Source organism: Cyprinodon tularosa, unplaced genomic scaffold, assembly GCF_016077235.1.
Source record: "Cyprinodon tularosa strain WSP-4 unplaced genomic scaffold, ASM1607723v1 ctg250, whole genome shotgun sequence".
In the NCBI taxonomy this organism is placed as follows: Eukaryota; Metazoa; Chordata; class Actinopteri; order Cyprinodontiformes; family Cyprinodontidae; genus Cyprinodon; species Cyprinodon tularosa.
This window is the reverse complement of record NW_024038929.1, coordinates 1,136,279-1,143,245: the sequence shown is the minus strand read 5'-3', so window position 1 is coordinate 1,143,245 and position 6,967 is coordinate 1,136,279.

Below are 6,967 nucleotides of genomic sequence, written 5' to 3'. Positions count from 1 at the left end.
TATGCTTCGCTGATCTGATTGGTTTATTTGGCCCGTCTATCACCAACATAGGCCAATCAGCTAACCAGTGTTTTCGCCCCTTCCCAAAATTACTTCAACGGAAGGTTTCCAGAAGGATATGCGGAGCAAATCCATCTGGCGGAGTCAGGTTACACATTCACAGGGAGAACTTGCAAACTCCTTGCAGAAAGACTCTAGGCCAGGACTCAAACCCAGGTCATTTCTGCTGCAAGGCAACAGTGCTACAGTAGTAGGCATTCAAAATGTCCCTTCCCAGTCAAACATCACCCGAATGGCAGCCCATTTCCCTGCAGCTCCCAGCAAAATCCCCTCCAACTTCCAGCCACTGGCCTACTCCTGGGAGTGCATTTTTTTTTTTTTACATTGAATTACAGGGTCTTGCCAGGAAATGAAACTTCTCTTTAGATCTCAAAGTCCACAAATCATGACAGAAAGAAGAAAATTTTAGTACAAAGTTTGATGTTTAAAATGGAATTGTAGTGGACCTGCCAACGACCAGCCAAGGGCCCTTCAATGAAAGTGGGGAAATTTTGAATGGCTACTGCCTTACAAATTGTGCACCTCTGTAACCCTGCTACAAGAATTCATTCAACCTATTCTCATTATCAGTGCGTATGAAATCTTACGAAAAGTTATGCACCGTAATTTCGTACGTTTTGGATGTTTTTTTCGTCGTATGGGCATGCGCATCTGACGCACCATTCACGAATATAGAATATAAGTTACAATTAGCCCTAACCCTGACCCTAACCCTAACCCTAAGATATAAAACAGCAAGCAACATAGTTAGAGACATGAATAAGTGATGATTGCACTGTTTTTCCCAGTTTTACGTCTGTCCGCGGATCTGCATGCGCACTGATGTGGTCTTTTGAGAAAAAACGTCCAAAACGTATGAAATAGTGTGCATAAATTTTCGTACGATTTCATACGCACTGATAATGAGAATATGTTGATTCATTTCATGCATGTTCTCTGTCCTTTATGTCTTTGTTGACGGGTGATAAACTTGTGACCTGTTGTGGTTTCACCCACCTTATCCACTGACCACTGGAAGTAGACACCACCTGCTTTTGATCCAGTAGTGACTAGTTTGGTTTGGAAAATGAAGGAAAAGACAGATGCTTCTGAAAATAAGAGAAGTCAATTTTAAACCTTTTTACTAATTTGTTCTGGTCCCATTAATAATCAGAAAGTACGTAAAGGTTTGAGGACCAAAGCACACAAGTCACCACAGGCAATTTTAACAATAGAATTTTGGACAGAGATTAGATTTGTTATAATGAAAATAAAGATGTAGTGGTGAATTTCTGCATAATCAAAAGTCCTCTAGATCTTTAGAGTGAAATCACAGCGGGTGTGTGTGTTACACCATCTTTGATCTCTGATGAATGATGTGTGTGAGAAAGTGAGAAAGCGAGCGACACTGTGCCGCTACCTCCTACCTCTACAGATTGAGGTGAGAGCAGCCAGGTGGGGCTCGGTCGTGTCTGTGCGCCACAGTAACTGGATGTGATGGTTGGCCTCTGGGGATCTCTGCCTTAGAAGTGCTAAACGAGCGAAGCAGAGCAATCACACTGTTCCTGGGTGTGTGTTGAAGTGTACATGTTGCAAGCCCACACGCTTCCTTTATATGATAGTCGGTTGGCTTTCCTGTCGGCCCCCCCGAGTGGGTGTGCATGTTTCCTGTAAAGGACTCTGCATTTATCTGCGGTCTAAATATAATCACCATGATAAGATAAGATGAAAAAAAGCTGAAAATATTTTAAATGTTGCCAGGTAACAAGCCCTTTACATAACTAATCCCCAGCATGGCTGCAGGTCATGGTGGTGATTCTAAATGTTGCAGACAGTTCCACATGTGGTAGCTTGACTCCAGTTAGAAAGGTGGTAACAAGACAGTTTCCAGTCTAAATATTGCAACCTCATGCTCTTTAAACACCTCCACCTATTTTGCCTCAATGTGATTGTTAGCCTGAAGCCCCTGAAAGGACAAACTATCCCCCTGTACCCTTCATTAACCGCATGGAATTGACATAATTCAATTAACTGGGAAAAAAAAATCCCTCCCCAAGAGAGGAGAAAGTGTTTGTGTACATTTCTGGCTGTGATGCACGTGGATGACACGTGCAACCTGCTAAATGAGCTCCCGTCCCTGGGAGAGCAAAACTAGCGAGCGCGTGTCACAGGTTGCGTTCTTGCCGCGGGCAGGCCGAGGCCCTGGAGGTGACACAGCCGAGGCCCCTGTTCACACCAGAGTCCCCCACCCGTCTGCCATCACGTGCAGCCCAAGCCGAGGTGAATGCCAAGAAGTCTCCGAGTCACTCCATCAAACATCAGCCCCAACAACCCCCCACCCCCCCACCCCACGGGAACAGCAGCCAATGAATTACAGATTAGATCATTGTTACAGGATCATAACAGTGATCTAATTGCCAATTTCTCTTTTTAATTGAATTTGGTGGAGTGAAGAGGACGGAGATGGGATTCATGGGACACTGTGTGGAGCCGATTGGAGCCGGTCTGATGTTGACCGAGCACAACCCTTAATGAGGGGAAAAAAATCTAGCTGCCTGACATTCGGCTGCAAACTGGGCGTCAATTGCAGAAATGTCAAGCTTAATATCCTTGACAGTGGCTCCTGTTTGGACTGAATCTTGTTTTTGAGGCATTTTGAGTAAAATCAGTCAGATCACATTGATAGAATCATGAAATACACTATATTGCCAAAAGTATTTGCTCACCTGCCTTGACTCACATATGAGCTTAAGTGACATCCCGTTCCTAATCCATAGGGTTCAATATGACGTCGGTCCACCCTTTGCAGCTAGAACAGCTTCAACTCTTCTGGGAAGGCTGTCCACAAGGTTTAGGAGTGTGTTTATGGGAATTTTTGACCATTCTTCCAGAAGCGCATTTGTGAGGTCGCACACTGATGTTGGACGAGAAGGCCTGGCTCTCAGTCTCCGCTCTAATTCATCCCAAAGGTGTTCTATCGGGTTGAGGTCAGGACTCTGTGCAGGCCAGTCAAGTTCATCCACACCAGACTCTGTCATCCATGTCTTTATGGACCTTGCTTTGTGCACTGGTGCACAGTCATGTTGGAAGAGGAAGGGGCCAGCTCCAAACTGTTCCCACAAAGTTGGGAGCATGGAATTGTCCAAAATGTCTTGGTATGCTGAAGCATTCAGAGTTCCTTTCACTGGAACTAAGGGGCCAAGCCCAGCTCCTGAAAAACAACCTCACACCATAATCCCCCCTCCACCAAACTTTACACTTGGCACAATGCAGTCAGACAAGTACCGTTCTCCTGGCAACCGCCAAACCCAGACCCGTCCATCAGATTGCCAGATGGAGAAGCGCGATTCGTCACTCCAGAGAACGCGTCTCCACTGCTCTAGAGTCCAGTGGCGGCGTGCTTTACACCACCGCATCCGACGCTTTGCATTGCACTTGGTGATGTATGGCTTGGATGCAGCTGCTCGACCATGGAAACCCATTCCATGAAGCTCTCTGCGCACTGTTCTTGAGCTAATCTGAAGGCCACATGAAGTTTGGAGGTCTGTAGTGATTGACTCTGCAGAAAGTTGGCGACCTCTTCGCACTATGCGCGTCAGCATCCGCTGACCCCGCTCCGTCAGTTTACGTGGCCTACCACTTCGTGGCTGAGTTGCTGTCGTTCCCAAACACTTCCATTTTCTTATAATACAGCTGACAGTTGACTGTGGAATATTTAGGAGCGAGGAAATTTCACGACTGGATTTGTTGCACAGGTGGCATCCTATCACAGTTCCACGCTGGAATTCACTGAGCTCCTGAGAGCGACCCATTCTTTCACAAATGTTTGTAAAAACAGTCTGCATGCCTAGGTGCTTGAATTTATACACCTGTGGCCATGGAAGTGATTGGAACACCTGATTCCAATAATTTGGATGGGTGAGCAAATACTTTTGGCAATATAGTGTATATGCTTTATGGGTTATTTTGGATATATTTTTGTATGGATATTCTAAGAGCATTTTAACCTTCACTCTTTTCCATTTTTTCATTTTTTTTCTGTGCAGCATCAAACTTTAACCCGATGCTCTGCGATAAAAAAAGATATTTTACAAATATTTTAGCTCAAGAAATTACAAAGATACCACTCACATTCATAATAGAGTTTAGTTATATAGGGAGTGGTTGCAACACTTTTTTCCTTTCTCTGACTATGATGCTTATGCAGAGATGGGAAGTAACGAAGTACAAATACTTCGTTAGTGTACTCAAGTAGATTTTTCTGATATTTTTACTTTACTTTTCTACTTATTTTTATGGCGACTTTTTACTTCTACTCCTTACATTTTTACACAAATATCTGTACTTTCTACTCCTTATATTTTTTTAAATTGGCTCGTTACTTTAGTTTTGAATCATTTCAATGGAGTTACCGTTATTATTTTTCACGTCATCAATACCAAATTCAATCTAATTGGATGGGAATCTACGTTGCATTTGACGCACCACTACAAGATGAATCGACAGATTCGGCGGTATTCATTGGCGGCAAATCATTGCAGCTTGGTGGCGGTGGCGTTAGCATAGTAGCATGGACGACGAGATGATTGAAAATGAACACAACGGAGATCTAGTCCTATTGGCAGACATCCATTTAAAATGTAGGCAACGGCATGTAAAAAGTGGTTTCTACTTTTACTTTTATACTTTAAGTAAATTTACAAGCCTGTACTTTGTTACTTTTACTTGAGTAAAGAAGTTTAATCAGTACTTCCACTTTTACCAGAGTATTTTTTAACACAAGTATCTGTACTTTTACTCAAGTACAGAAAGTGAGTACTTTTGCCATCTCTGTGCTTATGAGGGACAATTCAGGACAGACGCTGCTTTTTCAGCAGTGATTTTTTGAATCAGTTTGACAGTGTTTATTTACATCATGCTCCCCTCCATATCATATTAAAAAATATATTTGCAAAACTTCACTAAAATAACTCCCTGAGAGTTCACCTTTCACTGGACTTACCCAGTTATAAACTGTTCCACATATTCTGTGGCGCTTGTGCTGTCTTTTCTTTAAATGTAGCTTCCATCATATTTTGCATTAGAATCTTTTACCTGTTCTGTTTTAAAAACATTTTATGCAGCTGGTTCACTCTACCTACATCAACCATGTATTTACAAATTAGACTCACATCTGTCTTCTAATTGCCCAAACCATTAAATCAATTCATTTATGAGAAAATTTTAAGAAAATAGTTTTTTAACTACATTTGTAATTAAAAATTCTGAATAATTGAACTTAGATTAGCTTTTTGTATAATTTGTGACACCTGCATCAAATATGATACACTTAATAGGTCTTAATGGGTTAGGGTTCCCATCTCTGGGGCAGTTGAAACATATCATCAATCAATTCAGTTTACATAGCAACTTATAATTTTTGCCTTAATCAATCTTGTAATTCTTTACTATCAAAAAGTTTTTTAAACTGCAATTAAATGTCTTCAGCTCAACCCAGATGCTGCAGCCAGAGTTCTGATGAAAATGAAAAAGAGAGATCATATCTCTCCTATCCTGGCTTCTCTTCATTGGCTTCCTGTTAAATCCAGAATAGAATTTAAAATCCTCCTCCTCACATATAAAACCTTAAATAACCAAGCTCCATCTGATATCAGAGATCTGATTGTTCCTTATGTTCCTAACAGAGCACTTCGCTCTCAATCTGCAGGTTTACTAGTGGTTCCTAGAACTTCTAAAAGTAGAATGGGAGGCAGATCTTTTAGTTATCAGGCTCCTCTCCTGTGGAACCAACTACCAGTTTTAAACCCACTTTTAAGGTTTAAACTTTACTTTTTTTTAAAGCTTACAGTTAGAGTGGCTCAGGTTATCCTGAGCTATCTCTATAGTTCTGCTGCTATAGGCTTAGACTGCTGGAGGACATAGGGACCCTTTTTTCATCATTCTGTTTCATTCTATCTTTATTGCCCCATTCTGTAGTATTTGTTCTGCTTTTTTCTCATCATAGTAGCTTCATCTGGTCTGTTCCTGTTCTGCAGTGACATCATCCTGGAGAGAAATATCAGCTGTGCTGCTGCCATCTGCACCTTTGTTTATAGGTTTTGGAGATCGCCCTGTTTTTGAATGTAGCCCGGTTTCTCTGACTGTGACTAGCAGAATTGTCATAGAGCTTGTAACTGTATGTCTGCTTGTGTCTCTTAAACCCTAGTCGACCTCAGCAGATGGCAGCTCACACTGAGCCTGGTTCTGCTGGAGGTTTCTTCATGTTAAAATTAGGCTTTCCTCTCCACTATCACTGTATGCATGCTTGATGTTAGGGATTGCTGAACAGTCAACGACAAAATGGAAGCAATAATCGTTGCTGCACACATCCATGAGGAGCATATATTGCAAGTTAAAGACTGGAGCCAATCAACTGGTTTTGCTTACCTATCTGACAGCTCTATCTTAGTGCACTAAGATGACATGTGCTGTGAAGTGGCGCAGGGTTCTTATATATATATATATATATATATATATATATATATATATATATATATAAATGTGGTATGACGCACACAAATAGTACTGACACATAGGACGGAGTTAGGAAGAGTAAGCAGGATGCTTCCTAGCACCTAGCATTGGGACCTGCTGATGTTGCTAGGCACCCATAGGAGCTACACAGTTGCCCATAATCCTTTTGGTTGACAGAACTTACAGGCAGGCCCAGCCGACCTCACAGAGTTTAAGGCCCCGTCCACACGAAGTCCAAACGAACACGAAACGCTAATATTTTCCAGAACGTTTGTCGTAAAGACGGAGACGTAAAATAAATGTGATCGTCCACACTTATGCATGAAAACGCTGCAAAATGTATGCCAGGCCTGTAAGTGGCGCTGTGGTGCCAAAGCAAAAATAGGCGACGAAATGTTGGGCATGCGCAGTAATA